The following is a 15,406-nucleotide window of genomic DNA, read 5'->3' as shown; positions in this document are numbered from 1 at the left end:
TTAATAACAGAAACAGAGAGAAATGGGGGCTGGCGCGGAAAGGCCGGTGCCCGGTGCCGCCGAGCCCCCGCGCTGCCGCCAGCCCCGCTCCGTGGCGGCTTCGTGCGGCGGCGAAACGACAACAGCGACACAACACGCACACACCAAAAAAAAAAAAAAAAAAAAAAAAAAAAAGATAAAAAAAAAAGGCAAAAAAAAAAAAAGGCAAAAAAAAAATAACACACCCCGACTGAAAGATCCAGCCATTGAGAGCGGACCCCGAGTCACGCCACAAGCCCGGCGGCCGCCAGCGCTCGCCGCCGTCCTGCGCCCGCGGAGCGGCTGCAGGTGCAGAGAGGAGCCGCCGCCGTCCCCCCCGTCCCCACCCGGCCGTCACGCGTGCGGGAAAGCCAATAATCCCAGATAACCGATAATCCCCGGGAGAGGACAGCGAGGGGAGACACTCCCACCCACCCCGCTCCCCTCCCCTTATACACGCTCCCAGCGTTAAAGACATGCAGGCACCCCTATTTCCCTAATTTTTTTCTCGCCTGACAGCGGGAAAGGGAAAAGGGGGGGATGTGTATGTGAAATAAATAAATAAATAAGGCAGGGAAAAAAATTAAATTGAGATGATAATAATAATAGTATTAAAAAAAAATAAAGGGCACCTGCAGCGGGAAAGGGGGGGGAAGGAATGAGGAGGGAGAGGGAAAAAAAAAAGGGTAGAAATATATAGAGGCGGCTCCGCGCCAAGCGTCGGAGCGGGGCAGGGAGGGAAAGAGGAGGGAAAAAAATGGAGAGAAAAAAAAAAAAAAAAAAAAAAAGCGAGCGAGAGAATTAAAGGGTAAAATCGGCCGCGGCAATAGAAGCAGCAATCACCTGGTCTCCGGGCTTTCCTAGAAACTCCTTGCATCACCACTTCTAAGAACCCCAGTTCTAAGAATCAACAGAGCCCAATTCTCGGAATTTGAGCTGCGGACTCTACCATCGCGCTCGGCATGGGGAGGGCCACGGACCTCCCCCCTCCGCTCCTTCCCCGGCGCCGCGCCCCTCCCGGTGTGCGCGCCCCGCCGGGGCTGCCGCCAACAGGGTGGGCGAGGTGGGGGCGCGCGTCCCGGGGGGGCCGCGGCGGCGGCGGGGGTCTCACGGTGTCGCCCCCCGTTCATCCCCCTCCCCGTTCCCCCCTTTCAGCAGTGGTCGCGCCCGGCCGGCGGGTCACGTGGCGGCGGGTGCTGTCGGTGACGTGGGGGGCGCGCGGGCGCGGAGCAGCGCGCGCGGCGCGGATCGAGCAGCGGCGGCGGCGGCGGCAACGACGGCGGCGGGAGAGGAAAACGGGGGGTCCCGGGCACGGCTCCGGGCGGTGCAAACACACATCTCACCCCCCTGCCACCACCAGCCTCCGCTTCTGGTTTTTTGTGGGTTTTTTATTTTTTTTCTCCTCCCAAACCTCTCCGAAAACGAGCGAAGAGATCTTGGAAAAAAATGCGCCTTTTATTTTTATATATATTTATATATATATATATATATATATATATGTATTTTTAATTATAATTTATCTTTGTTTATTTTTTAATTTATTTATTTTGGGGGGGGGGGTCACTTTCGCGTTTCTAAAACACCCTCCCCCCCTAAAAAATACCCTAAACCAACCAAACAACCCAGCGAGCAAAGCCAGGAGCCAGCTGCATTGTTCTGGATTTTTACTTTTTTTTCTTTAATTATTTTTCCCTCATTCAGCTTTTTTTTTTTAATATTTTTTTGCAAACAGCCGCACTCGGCTCAGGGCCTCCAATGGGATTTACTCTTGGGGAAAGAAGCTTTTTCCTTAAAGACGGTTCCCCATGAACTCCCAATATTTACTTTTGGTTTTATTTTTAATTTTTTTTCTTTTTTATTTCTTTACCAGAATTCTCCAGACAAAACCCCCCCATTTTGATGATTTTTTCTTCTTTTATATTTTTTTCCATCCGTGTTCTCTTTTCCTTTCCAGGACCCTCAAGTGGTGGGTTAATTCTGTGTAGCTGTTTTGTTATTGTTGCAAAATAACCTGTAAGTCTATAAATATTCTGCTTGTATGGAATTGTTGTACTGTGCTGGGGATGCAAAATCGCTTTGGCTTTTCTGGAAAGGGATTTTATTTCTGCACTTTTTGCGTCTTGCTGGGCAAAGGCCTTTGCTGGGAGGTGGGAGGGGGGGATGATGCAAAGCCTTGCAATCAGTGTCTCGGGTGGGTGTCGCAGGGGGTGCCGAGGAGGGGACCTGTCACCCCAACCTTCCCCGCTCCTCTGTGCAGATGTAGCACCCTGGATGTAAATCTCTGGAGATTTCTGCGCCTGTCCCCCAGCCTCGCGTGTTTATTTCCTGGGGCCCTGCAGCAAGGGTTGGCTTTAGGGGTGGTTCAGATCGCTCATTTTGCTTTCCCGGACGGGTTTTTGGGCTGCGAGCTGCCGGTCGCGGTGGTGGGGAGCGGGGGAAGGCACGCTCTGGGCTGTGAAGGCATTCCCGGGCCCTGGTGATTAATAGAAATTTGTTTACGAGAATAACCACCGCAGGTCACGGTGCCCTCGGTCCACTGGTGCAGTTGCTCGGAGCTACTGATTCCAGCCCTGGCGAGCCCACGGAGCGGCCGCCTTGGACGCAAAGTGCCCGGGTGCTGCCTTTATTTTCATTCTCAGCTGAGCTCTTGAACCGAAACATTTTAAAGCAAGGAGGTTGGGCGGCGGGGAGGGGGGGTAATAAATTAGGAAGAAAGCCCTTCTGCTAATACGACTCGTCATTAAAAATAGCCCGGTGGAAAGACAGGGATGGTACTCCCGAGACACTTGAGGTGGTACAGATATGCTGGAGAGACGGCTTCCCTGTAGTTAAAATGCGATGTGGGATTCCCAGGGAGTGAGTGCGGCTGGAGCTGTGTGACTTGTGCGACTCCGATCCCGGCCCGGGGCAGGGAGGGGGCTCCCGGCTCTGCAAGTGACCGAAGGAGGGACGGACCCAAGAATAGCAACTCTGTTCCGGGATTTTGATTTTTTTTTTTTTTCTTTTTCCCCGGCAATGAAACCCAAAGGAAGGGGGTTGTTGGGATCGACAGATCTGTTCTGTTTGTCATTTCTCTGCAGTGCGTGACGCTTTCGCTTTAGCCGGAGCCCAGCGAGCCCAGCGCCCGCGGGACGCTCGGGAGCAGCAGCGGCAGGGCTGCCGCTTGGGGGATTTTTGGTGGAGACCCGAGGTCGAGCACAGCTTCCGTTCAAGTAGCACTCTTACGGGGGAGATTTCTCACTCTGCCTGGCCACAGCCAAGCCGGGCTTACATCAGAGTTTCCATCCTAACCCGCCTCGTTGCGGGGACATAGGGAGCAGCCAGCAGCATCCCTTTCGGACTGGGAGCTGAGCGGCCTGGGCGCCTTTGCTGAGGTTTTGGCCTTTCTGCTCTGGTGTCATACCTTCTCCTACTCCCTCGCTGTCACTCAGGGCCTGGCTGCAGCTACCCACAGGCTCTTGCCCACCCACCTCTGCTCCCCACTGCTTCCTGCTGCCCCAAAACCAACAGCGGTCCCTGTGTTGCCTCACTGGGGACTTCAGGGAGCTGGGGATGGAGTAATTTTCCTGGTAGCCCTCTCCCACCATTGGCCAGAGGAATCTCTGCTGAATGCGGCCTTGACACCCTCTTCCTTTGCCTGTCCGAGCTCTGGGGGCCTGCACGGCCGCCGCTGGCAGTGGTGGTGGCTGCCAGGGTGGCAATGTCCCGGTGGGACAGCTTCCCCTGCCTCTGCAAGCGACAGCAAGTGCTTTCTCTTTGGGGGACAACGGCGGCCCCGTGGTGGGGAGGGTGGCTGGTGGGAGTGTGCAAAGCCGCCGGCGGCCCCACGTCGGCTGTGGGACGTTTCTCAGCGGCCCCGGGCTCGGCGTGGCTCCTGCACACCCACGAGGTGCCTGTGTGGCACGTGGAGGAGCAGCAGCTCGGCCCTGCCTGTGGGAGGCTGTGGCAACCCCGCTGCGGGGGTCAGCCCCATGCACCCCTCTCTCAAAACACCCTCTACGCTGCAGAGAGCTCCTCACCCAGGCAGGGGTTTGAACCCCTGAGTGCCACCCCTCAAAGTGGTGGCAGTGCTGGCACAGGGATGATGCTGCTGGGAAATGGTCCCCCTTGGAGTTGGCAGGGGTATTTCTGGTCGCACTGAAGCAGCTCCAAGGAGCAGGAGCAGAGGCAGGAGCAGTGCTGGGCATTGCCACAGGTGCCTCACACCCTCCCACGGACTGTCCCTCTCCAGCTTCTTCATGTCCTCCCCTGGCAAAGCTCCTGGGATGAAAAACAACCCCTCTGCCTGTGTGCTGGCGTGCAGGGCACAGAGCAGTGTGAAATTATTCAGCCATCCCTGGGAGCTGCAGTTGAGTGCTGAAGGGCCTCGGAGCTGGAGGTGCTACTTGGCAGTGAGGGGAGTCCCTGGGCTTGGGTCGTTTCCCTCCAGGGGACACAGAGCAGGTTTTTATGGTATATCGAGGCCAGTGCGTATTTTTCCCAGGTGAACCGCACCCTTGGAAAGAAATGCCTTGTCTTCTACAAAACACTGCTTAAATAAACAATACCTTACTATAATTTTTTCTTTTGAAATTAACTCCTTCAGGCCATAAGGCTTCCCCATCTTCACACAAAAATAACTGCCAGGACTTTTAAAGGGAAAAAAAAAATATGTGTCTAAGAGAGAAAAGTTTAGCCTGACAGAAGAGAGCCTGTGAACCTCTCTCCTTCACTGTGGCCCTTGAGGATGGGTTTTAGGGACAGCCTGCCTGTTTTGAAGCTGGGTGCCACTGCATGAGGATGAGTTTCAGGGACAGCCTGCCCATTTTGGAGCTGGGTGCCACCGCATGAACATTACTTAAAAGGAGTTTTGTGCACATTAATGCAAATGCAGCGAGGCCAGGCTGCACAGGGACAGCCGAGTCCCTGCCTGAATTCAGCTATCTTGTTTTCTAATCTAACCTACTTTTTTTCTTTTGCCTTTTTTTTTTTTTTTTTTTTGTCAGAGGCCGGTGCTTTGCAGGAACCTGTTCTCAGTGCAATCTCAGAGCTTTTTGTGGGTGTCTGATTTCTGTAACACGTTTTGGTTTCCAGTATGAATGTAATGTACAGAGAACATCATGACACTGCTCTAGGTGTATGTGATCTTATCTACCTGACATTTAAGGTTTTTTTAAACCGTCCAATTCATCTGATTTGCATAGAAATCACATGATTTTACTTTTTTTCCTCCTTTTTTTCATGCATCATCATAACAAACTACTAAGGTTTACCAGGCTGTTTTATGTCTGTCAGCATGAACACGGGGCCCGTTTCTCTCGTCTTCATTCCTCCCCGGTGGATGTTGGGGATGTAAAAGATGGCACTTGGAGGGGACTTGTGATCCCAGCCAGCCACTGAAATCCTTAATAAGCAATTATGTACAGTTTAACTTCCCAGAAAACAAAGCAGCTGAGCATGCATGCCATGCAGTTGTTGTTAATTTAAATAGTTGAGACTTCTTTTTATTGATAAGGAAAATCCTCTGGAACAGCCCCCCGGATCCCAGCAGGCTCCCCCTGCTGCAGCCGTCCTCATTACAAAACAAGGCCGCAATTAAAATAAACTCCAAGAGCTAAACAAACTGCTGCCTCTTGCTGGTCATGTGTTAGCTTTAGCCTTTAACGCAGAACAAAATGTTTTCCTGGGTATCGGAAGAGGCATGGGCTCCGACCGGGAGGAGAAGAGGGAGCAGCAGCTGGGCCTCTGGGAATGGCAGGGAGTGGGGTGCTGCAATGCTCATTGGGGCTCCTTTCTCTTGCTTTCTTTTTATTTTTTTCTTGTAAATTTGAGTGTTTGTGTTCTAACTCGGTATTTACTGCAAGGGAAAGGGCTGGAAGTGGAAAAACTTGAATGTTGTGGTAAAACCTGGCTGTCCCAGCACGCCCTGGGCACACCTGACTGTACCTCTCCCTCGCCCGGCCTGGCTCCCACTGAGCCCACTGGCCACAAGCCCCCGGCCCAGTCTGTGTTACTTCCTTTGCAGTGGCTTTAGGTGGCTGCAGATACCACTTGGCATCTGCCAGCATCTGGATGGGTGCTGGGAAGGGAAGCACAGGGTGCCCTGGAGGACAGGACCAGAGGGATGAGGTCTGGATGGAGGGAGGGACAGCCAGGGGCTGTGGAGGGGTGTGTGGCTGGCCGGCCCTCAGTGCTTCCATGCCATGCCATGGCTCCCTTCACGGCCTGAGGACACGTTTTAACCCCCGTGCCGTGTCCAGCCGTCCTGTTCGGGATACTGAATTGCCCTCGGATGAATACCCTGCAAGAAGAGCTGCTCTGATGATGGAGGGGTGTACATCCACGCTGTGTGCACGTCAACCCCCAGGATAATATTCTGGCAAAATGATCCAAATAACTGGCATATCTGCTTGCTGACAGGAGACAGTGTAGACTTGCCTGTCAAAAATTACTTTCTTGCCACATAGGAGCAAGATACTTGCCTGTCTCCTGCCTGATCTCCCAAACTGACTGAGCATAAACAGCAGTTCTCGGAAGGTGCGTAAGGACTGTCCCCATTCCACAGAGCACTCACAGCTCCACATCAGTTCTGCCCCATCTTAAATTTAAAAGGGAAAATTCATCCTAAAGTTTTCCAGCTGCAAATAAATACCTCCCACCCCACCCTGGACCCAGTCGATTTTTAACCAGTTATGGACTAAAGCCTGTCCGTGCCTCAGTGGGGCTGTGCCGGGTAAGGAGCCTCCTGGCACGGGATGTGGTGGGGCAAGCCTAATTCCTTGCTTGTCCCCAAATCTTGTCATCCTGGCACCCACCAAACTGAAGTGTGTGACCAGTGGAAGCTGAAAATCCCTGTCCCATGGCTGAGCAGCACTACTGACCTCTTTTCTTTTCAGCAGATCTGTCAGCGTTCAGACGTTACAATGAAAAAAACCTCACTAACCCCTACAGATACTTCTCTCATTAGGAGTTGTGCTGAGGTAGTTCAAACCAAATGTGTAAGTTGCTTTGTTGGGGAAAAAAGTAATAAAAAGAATAAAAGGCAGTGTTTGCTTTGAATGGTTTATAATATTATTTATACTCCTACGTCTCAGAGAATCTTGCAGATACCTGATATTAAAAATCAGCAGAGAGACTAAGAAGGACAATGCCTCAAACTTTTAGAGGCACAAGCATATTGTAATTAAGAGAGGGATTTGCATTGACCCTGATAGTTTTGAAACAGGTCTCTAAAGTTCAGGCTAAACTAGCCTGGTTTATTTCTGTTTTTCCTTTAATAACTCCCCGGACTCTCAGCCTGTAGAGTACTCTGTGAATTTCAATTTCTCTCTTCAAATAAAACATCGACGTAATTTTTATATTCTTTGAAATGATCTGTGCAATTTTGTTCACAGAAACTCTTTGATTTAGACTTAAAGGATTTAGTGATTGGATAGGAGGGTATCTGGAAGTAATGGTGAAAATGGTGATTATTTGTTTTACTGCCTTCTGGAATTCTTTTATTTCTCCGTACTATCTCTAAAAGCATGTCTGGCAGTAACAAGCTGTCTCTAAAAAGAATTCAATTAAATGTATTGCCAACAGAATATTTTATAATTTTTTATACCAGTAGTTAGAGTGTTAAATAATATATTAGTAGATTTATAGACTACATTTAGGTATGACTATGAATAGCTACAGTAAAAACTCAGAATATTCATGTAAAAAGGGAGGGGAGGAAGTTTGGTTTCTGGGGTTTAAGATTTTTTTCTCCTCGTCCTTATTTGAGTTTCAGTTTTAGGACTTAAAAAGAATTAGATTTTCACATCTTTTTTTCTGTTATTCTCATATGACAAGAAAAAGTCAGCTATTTTTTGAGACAAAAATTCCCGTGAGATTTCTACTTGTTTTAAATAATTAAATATTAAAGGAGTAAGAAAGAAGCAGGCAGATCCTACGATATGGACATGAATCAAATGGGATATTTATTTGCATAGGTACATGGCAAATAGGAAAAAATCGATCCCGAAGCTGTATGAAATTGCCAGTTACTCCATTACAGTGTTACAAATAGATTATTGCTTATAAGAATGTAACTCTTAATGTACTAAAAATAATTTAATGCTAGGATTATTTTTATTTAATTTGGTAAATGACAAATATATTTTTGATTCCTATAAAGCAGAAATAAACCATCTCCCAGGAACTGGGAACTAAACCCAACTGCTCCCCCCACCCCTCCTATTTTTTTATTGACTTTTTTTTCCTTTTTTTTTTTTCTTCTTGTTTTATTTTTGCTTTCCAAACTCTCATCGGCTCTTCTGAATTTTGCAGTTCATTTCTCATTCCTTCTCCCTCAATAAAAATACTTTTCATCAGAAAACTTGATACTTTTTTCCTTCCGAGCCTCCCTGCGAACTGCCTCTCTCCCTGCAGACAAGTTTCGAGGATCAACAAGTTAACCTTCCCAAAGATTACAAAGGTACAAGTGGGCTGCTTAAGATGTGAATCATTAAATGTAAGGTGAAGTATACGACTGCAGGAGGTTTCAATTAAAGTGAGAGTCGAGGCAGCCTTTGCCTGCCCGGGAAGCTTTGCTTTTATTGTCAGAGCCGTGCTGGGAGCTGCGTCCATCCCAGGCAGGGAGATTTGGTTCCCAGTGTCTACATTCTGCATTCCCAGGTCTGCTGCTGCCTCAGTCCTCACTCCTGAAACAACTCCACGGGTTTCAGTGTCATAAATTCAACTGTCACAGCATTAAAATGTGGGAAAGGAGCCAGATCTTCTTTATGTCCCATTCAGGCTGGAATCAAGGAGCCCACCTTGGAACTGCCTTCACTCAATACTCCTCATTACCACGTCCTGAGGAAGAGCCCACGACCTACCCCATTCCTTCCCCAAATCCTGCTCGCTCCTACTTATTTTTATGTTTTTGAAGTAGTTTTGGTTTAATATCACAGTATATTTGATGAGCAGCCCCAGGGTGGAGGGAGAAATGTGAGATCCTTGCTGGGTGGTGGAAATCCTGCCCCGCTGCTGCCTTGTCCCCACATCCCTGTGTCTGCTCGGCATGGAGCACCCCTCGTCCTCCTGCCAAATGTCTCATTTGCCCTGACACAGAGCCTGTGTCCACGCACAGAGGGTAATGCAAAGACAACCAGTCCACGGGCAACTGCCCCTCATGGAGGTCCCATGTGCTTTGAAGCAGAACGTGCAATGCTGGGCTTTTTTTCCCTGGCTCTTTGGAGTACAGACAGCACGGTGGTGAGGCAGGAGGTAGAAAGGGCACAGGCTAGATATTGTCCTGCATGGAGCAGTGCTGTGACATTTTTTGGCACTTTGCTGATTTAAATTTTAAGTATTTCTGAGTTTTACATTTTGCTCTGACATGTTCCCATATGGCAGCCCCAAGTGTGGATGATATCCTCGCCACAAGGATGCTCCAGCGATTGGGTTAATTCCCTCCTACTAATTCCTTACATAATCATGTGGGCTCAGATCCTCAAAAGTATTTGTGTGCCTGCCTCCCTTGGAAATCAGAGAGTTTAATTGTCTGCTAAAATTATTGTGTTTTGTTTTGAAAGCAGAGCAGGAAATAAACTTGGATTTTATGAGATTTGTTTGCCTCTCTGTGGCCACAGAACACTTTTTTTACCTTTGCAAATGAATTTCCTGTTAAATAATGTAATGCCCAGATTACAGGTGGGTTTTTAGACAGTGACCAACAGGAACTTGAGTGCCAGCATAGGTTAGGGAAGCTGGGTCTTGGCCTTTTGGTACTTCTGGTCCTGGTTAGTAAAACGTGTGTAGGACAATAGCAGAGTCTTGAAGAAATGCTGGAGGGAAGAATCCATTAAAGCCTGTGAGATGCTGAGATAGGAGGATAATAGAGATCACGTCAGTGAGAGATGCCATCTATTACAGATAACGTTTGCACAGCTGACTGCATCTCCCCCTCTGGAAATGGCTCCTTTCTTAGTTTCATTTTTGGTTGTACAACCCAAAAGAATTCTTCTCACTCCTTGGCATTTGTCCCCTTCAGATATTTCATGCAATACAGAAGAGGGAGGAATCAAAATTCCATGACATTGAAGTTCATTGCCGATTCTGCTCACGTCAGTTGAAATCAGTCACTAAAACCTCAGCCTGCAGGACCCCGTGCTCTGTATTTTTCTAGTCTAGGTAATCGCGATGGCAGCAGGGGGAGGTAAGTAGAAGGAAAAATGAACTGATTTCATTAGGTGTGAGAAGAGCTTATTAGAAAATAGGACAAAAAAAGTAATAAAATTATGAAGACGGAATTAAAACAAGTGATGAAATCCAGTCTCTGCTGACTGCAAGGGGACACTTCTCACGCACCCTTTCTTGGTTTGGAAGATGCCCAGGCATTGATAAACATTTTACGAGAATTCAACTCCACAGCAGCAAGCGGCGGCGAATACCAAGAGAAAATATACTCGTGTGCCAGGATCAGCCCAGCAGCTTCAGAGGCAGCGTTTAACCTGCTGCCTCACAGCCTCTGGGCCCTGTTTGGGTTTGTTGTCAGCCAGCAATCTGGATCTGCACTATACCTGGGTTATATTTAGGACAATTAAATTAATTGCTGGAACAGACAACCCTTTTTAGACCCAAGGCACTTTGCCCCCCTTCTCGATACCGTAGGGCTGATGTAGTGATTCTGGGGCTTTGGCTTGGCAGCCAGAGCATGTGTGTGTTTTATGTAAGAAGCAGCAGTGGGGATGGATGCTGCTAGACAAATATTTGGTTAATTTTTGTAATTATTAGTAATAACAATACTCTGCTTTCTCAAGCACCTTTCATGTCTGGGTGCTTTTGAAACACTGGTAAAGTCAAGTGATGCAGCTCCATTCTAGGGGCTGTAATTAGCTTTAGCTCCACTTTGTAGATGTGGAAAGTGAGGTGGAGGGAGGCGGGAGGATTTGAGGTACAGCAGAGTTGGGGGGTGGTGCCCTGAGCAGCAGCCAGCAAGAGCTACCAGAAGTAAATCTCAGGCCTCTGCCAGCCTCTTGGTTGACCTGATCTGAGAGACAAGCTCATCTCACCACGCTGTGCTGATATTTGGGCCAGCGCCTGAGCCAGGAGCCTGAACTTTTCCTCCTAGGAGGTTCAGATACACCCTGTCCAGGAGGATATCCCTTGGCACCTGCCCCACCTGCCATGTCAGCTCTCCTCATTGTCAGAAGTGATGGGACAAGATGGTTTCATGTAGTTCCTCTTCCCAACCCTCCTCCTGACTGGGCTCCACGTGCCCATGGGATGAGAATGGTCCCTCAGTGACCAAGAACAGGAGGGACCTGCTGGGCTTTGGAGCCTGGTCCCCACGGGCCTGGGTTACCACATCCTCTTTGGCCAGGTTGGCTTTTTGCCTCTGCCTGCCTGTCACAAGATCTCTTTCCCCACATGGTTAGGGTGTTTCTTCCAGTTTCGTCCCAATGCTGGTTCACAGACCATTGGTCCCCCACCATGCTTAGGTCAGCTCTGTACCAGCTCTGTCCTTTTGCTCTGGTCTGCTCTAGATCTCTTGGACATCTGTGTCCAGGCTGTGTTTGTCTTGGTAACAAATTATAGCAAACTCAAGAATTTGCAATTATCCCTTAGGAAACTCAGTATTTCATTCCAAAATGAGCCCTCTGAGATTTCAAGGCATGGATTGTGATTTGCATGGGCTCTTCCAGTCTGCACCTTCCTCCAGTAGGGTCATGTCATGTTAGCTGGGATGTAGGCCTAAAACAAGGATGGGTAAGCTCTAAATCTAATCTTGAGTAAAAAAAAACCAAACAAAACCAAACAACAAAGAATTAATAATCTATCATTTCTATTATTTTTTTTTTTCTCTTCTGTTCCATTCTCGTCCATTCCAAATGTGTCTTCCCAGCAGGTTCCCTGGTTTAGGCCCTGAGTGCCAGCACAGAGATTCTGGCTGCAATTCTGAAATTAGTTAAGCCCAGCAGATCGTCAAAGCTTCAACCCAACACAAGGATTCAATCACCTAAGCATATTTTCAGCTCCCAATTGACCTGGTGCTTCTCTCTGTTATTATGCGTGCACAATCTCTCCTGCTGTGCCAAGATTCCTGTGTTCTTCATTTCTCTTCCGTCTCTGATGCCACAAAGTCAAGTGAATGTCTTCAAGGAAATCTCGGTAATAAAACCTATTTCCTCTTCCCAGCTGCAAAGAGAAAGCAGAGTAATAGTTTCTTTATCCATCAGGGACCGGTTAATGCCTCACTCCTCATCATCACCAAATGCAACTAATAAAGGAGTAAAGGAGATTTGGCAGTTTAATGCAGCAGCTAATTTTGTGCCTGCTGCCCTGCCAGAAAGTATTTTCACTTTTGGGTGATGCCAGAACAGCAGAGCTGATTAATTAGCCTTCTCTTGAGCAGGAAGAGCTCAGTTAAGATGCCTGAAGCCCCCAGACATCCCAGGCATTGGCCAACCTTGTTAGTAGCCGGCGTTCCCAGTATCTCAGGGGTTCATCGGTCTGCCTGTCTGGGTAAGGCAAAAAGACGACAGTGCAGAGCTTTCCCTCGGGAGGGAGCAGGTCTGTTACACACATCAGGTCTAGCTCTGAGACAGAGAGAACTGGCTGGAGAATGCTCAGAGCATGGAGGAGCTGGCACAGCACCACTGACGTGGTGGCTCACAGCGGGTCCCTACAGAGCCCAGTGCTGCCTGGGAGGGACACAGTGCACACACTTCCAAATCCCTCTGCAGATGTGGCTTTGGAGGGGTCAGCACTGCAGCTGTTGCACACAGGCGTGGGATCCATGGAAAACAGTGCTCCGGAAATGTAAATATGTTTGTGAGATGAGCAGAAATGCAAAACAAGGAAACTCCAGCCTTGATAGGGAGTCTCTCAGCAGAGACATTCAGACTCCTTCCTTGACTGAGAACAATCAAATACACAGAAAACACAATCCACGTGTGAGGACACCCTCCAGAGCAGCATGAGCTCCACAAGACCACAACAAGCAGAGCTTCTTTGCCAGCTAAGTAGTGCTCTCCATGGGTCATTAACACCTCCTGAGCCCTCCCTGTCCTGCCTTCATCTCCCAGGAGGTGTTTCTGAACAGCTTAAGCCATGGACAGATTAATTAAACTTGACGACAGGACCAGGCAGTTTCTGGAGGGCCTGGTCATTTTCCTGTCCATGTAATTTCTCAGAGGTTTTATGGTAATGCCTGTAAGAGTTTGCAAGACCAGGAACTCAATGAGTGTGTTCACAGACAGAGAAACTTCCTTAAAGCGCATGAGATGTGTAGGATCCAGCAAAACAAGTCCTTTGTTCTTGGTTGGGTCCTCTTTAGATGCTATAACAGTAATGATAATATGGAGAATTTCAGTCTGGAGACTTGGACAGCCTCTGCTGTCTGGGAGGTGGTGAGGGGACAAGTGGCTGCAAAGAGGGGGGCAGGTGGGTGGTGTGGGGTGCTTCTCCTCTGGACCTGCCACTGGGCTGCACTGTGAACATGGGCAGGTACACCAGTGAGAGCATCTTCACTGGGGCTGGATAACTCTGCTGCTTTTGTAATGGGTGCAGAAAAAGAGATGCTCCAAAGAGGCCCTTCAACTAAAGGAGCAGTCCATGGCAGGCTGGCTGTGCCCTGCAAGTACCTTTAGAGACCACCCAGATGACTGCCTCAAGTGCGAGCACCAGCCTTGCAAGTGTTCATACACAACCCCTGTTTGGGTTTCTTCTGGCTATTCCTGCCTCCTTGGGCTTTCAGAGCATCGCTTCTGCCAGCCCCATGTGTCAGGCTGGATTTCCCCACTATTCAGTGGGGTTGCCTATTCAGGGAGACAAAGGCTGGAACAGATTCGACACATCTTTAGTAGGAAGCAAGGGCTTATACCCTGCTGCAGGTAGGTGAGGTTTAAACCAGTCTGTAAAGAAATCCTGTTGGAGGGAAGCACAGTGTGCCTTGGACAGAGACACAGAGCAGCTGGTGATAGTTGAAACTTGCCGTTTCTACATGCCAGACTGCTAAACTGCAACACGCACAGAGGAGACCTTGATCCAGCCAAGGAGATAAGGTGTTTCAACTGGTACAAAGTAGCCAGTACAGAACTGGACTGAAAACGCAGAGAAAGTTGAAACTATGAGGTGTTGCTGCAGCCTGGTGATGGGGCACAGCCTTCAGGCACAGTGTGCTGTGATGTGTTACGGAGATAAGGGACAGCAAGAACACAGCCAGAGAATGGAAGGAGTATCAGTTTTACATTTTTCTGGAGTGAAACACTTTTCCTTGTTAAATGTGTAGTACTGGTGTTTCCCTCACGTTGTAACCAACTTCACGATGAGGGGAAATAAGTTGCTTTTCTTGCACAATCCAGCTTTGATATGGTTAATCCAGTTGGCATAAGACCCTTGGGGTTGCTCATAGGATGCAATAACGACACTGTTAGGAAGGGTGGCCTCGGTGCCTCCCGGGCACGGTGGTGTGTGTGCAGTATGAGAGCCTGGCGAGGCTGAAGGCTCCCCCTGACCTTGCAGGGCAGCCCCTGTGCCCAGGTGAGGCTGCACAGGGCTGGGTGGGCTCGGCACAGGTGGCGCTGCCGGGGCCATGCGCTGCCTGCGTGCTCGGCAGAGACGGACAAATCAACTCGCCTGGATTTATCTCGCTTTCTCAGATGATATCTTGCAATGTCTCAATCCTATTGCTCCAGCCCAGGCTGGCAGATAAGAGGCAGCTCGTGCCTCGCTGGGGCAGGGTTTAGGCAGCCAGTGAGTCCAGCTGGCAGGAAGCTCACTGCCGGACTGCGAGGGGACGGAGCTTTCTGCTGTGGCAGTCACGAGACCAAGAAATGCTTTTTCTTCAGAAGAACTTGTTGATTTTAAAAATAAAGCAGCCATGGCCTATGCTCCAAGGAATGTCTGGGATTGGGAAAAATGGAAAGGCATTTTTCTGTTCCTAGAGGGATTTGCACTGTAAAACCTAAACAATGTTTGTTCCTCTGGACCTCCCCAGCTCCACACTTCTGTGGTATTTATCAACACAGTGTTTTAGTGAATGATCTTCCTCCAGTTAACTAGCATGACTTAAATAGCGTGGTGATATTGCCAAATTCCTGATATCTGACAGCTTCCCTCTTCTTACCCACAGCAGCCAAGTGGATCCAGGGAGTCCTTCATTCATGGACCTAACAGGCTGACCTGAAAGTATCTTTGGACCAAGCCAAGGCTCAAACCTGTAAAAACTTATGCACTTGCTCAGATTTTATAGCATGTGTAATCTCAGAGACTGAACATATTATTGCTATCATTTATTCATATGTGCTATCTCTATTCCTCTCTCCCACTATTATCTGAGTGTCTTGTAAACATTAATGAATGATTTCCCTGCACACTGCTTCATTGTTTGGGCAGCAGGTCACAGGGAATGATTAAAGTGATGGGAAAAATGGCA

At 48.7% G+C, this 15,406-nt stretch overlaps 1 protein-coding gene and 1 long non-coding RNA gene across 14 annotated transcripts in view; one reads left to right on the top strand and one right to left on the bottom strand.

The window, feature by feature from the left end:
- BCL6 (BCL6 transcription repressor) overlaps positions 1 to 975 on the bottom strand; it is an 18,239-nt gene extending 17,264 nt beyond the window's left edge. The window contains exon 1 of the mRNA XM_054639396.2: positions 862 to 975. The gene's annotated coding sequence lies outside the window, so the exon portion shown is untranslated. The remainder of the gene's footprint in view (positions 1 to 861) is intronic.
- On the top strand, positions 771 to 15,406 carry LOC129124418 (uncharacterized). 13 transcript variants are annotated; one of them, XR_013183639.1, is made up of 7 exons: positions 787 to 2,031; positions 6,465 to 6,534; positions 6,897 to 6,995; positions 8,311 to 8,458; positions 10,019 to 10,183; positions 11,873 to 12,138; positions 15,104 to 15,406. It is a non-coding gene; the product is annotated as an uncharacterized LOC129124418 (long non-coding RNA). The 13 variants fall into 13 exon arrangements; XR_013183644.1 differs by lacking the exons at positions 10,019 to 10,183; positions 11,873 to 12,138; positions 15,104 to 15,406 and adding an exon at positions 8,659 to 9,592 and having other exon boundaries at positions 792 to 2,031; XR_013183638.1 differs by lacking the exons at positions 10,019 to 10,183; positions 11,873 to 12,138; positions 15,104 to 15,406 and having other exon boundaries at positions 795 to 2,031; positions 8,311 to 9,592.

Source organism: Agelaius phoeniceus, chromosome 10 (genome assembly GCF_051311805.1).
Source record: "Agelaius phoeniceus isolate bAgePho1 chromosome 10, bAgePho1.hap1, whole genome shotgun sequence".
Lineage (NCBI taxonomy): Eukaryota > Metazoa > Chordata > Aves > Passeriformes > Icteridae > Agelaius > Agelaius phoeniceus.
Note: the sequence above shows the minus strand (reverse complement) of the source record. Positions and strands in the feature narration are given on the sequence as shown.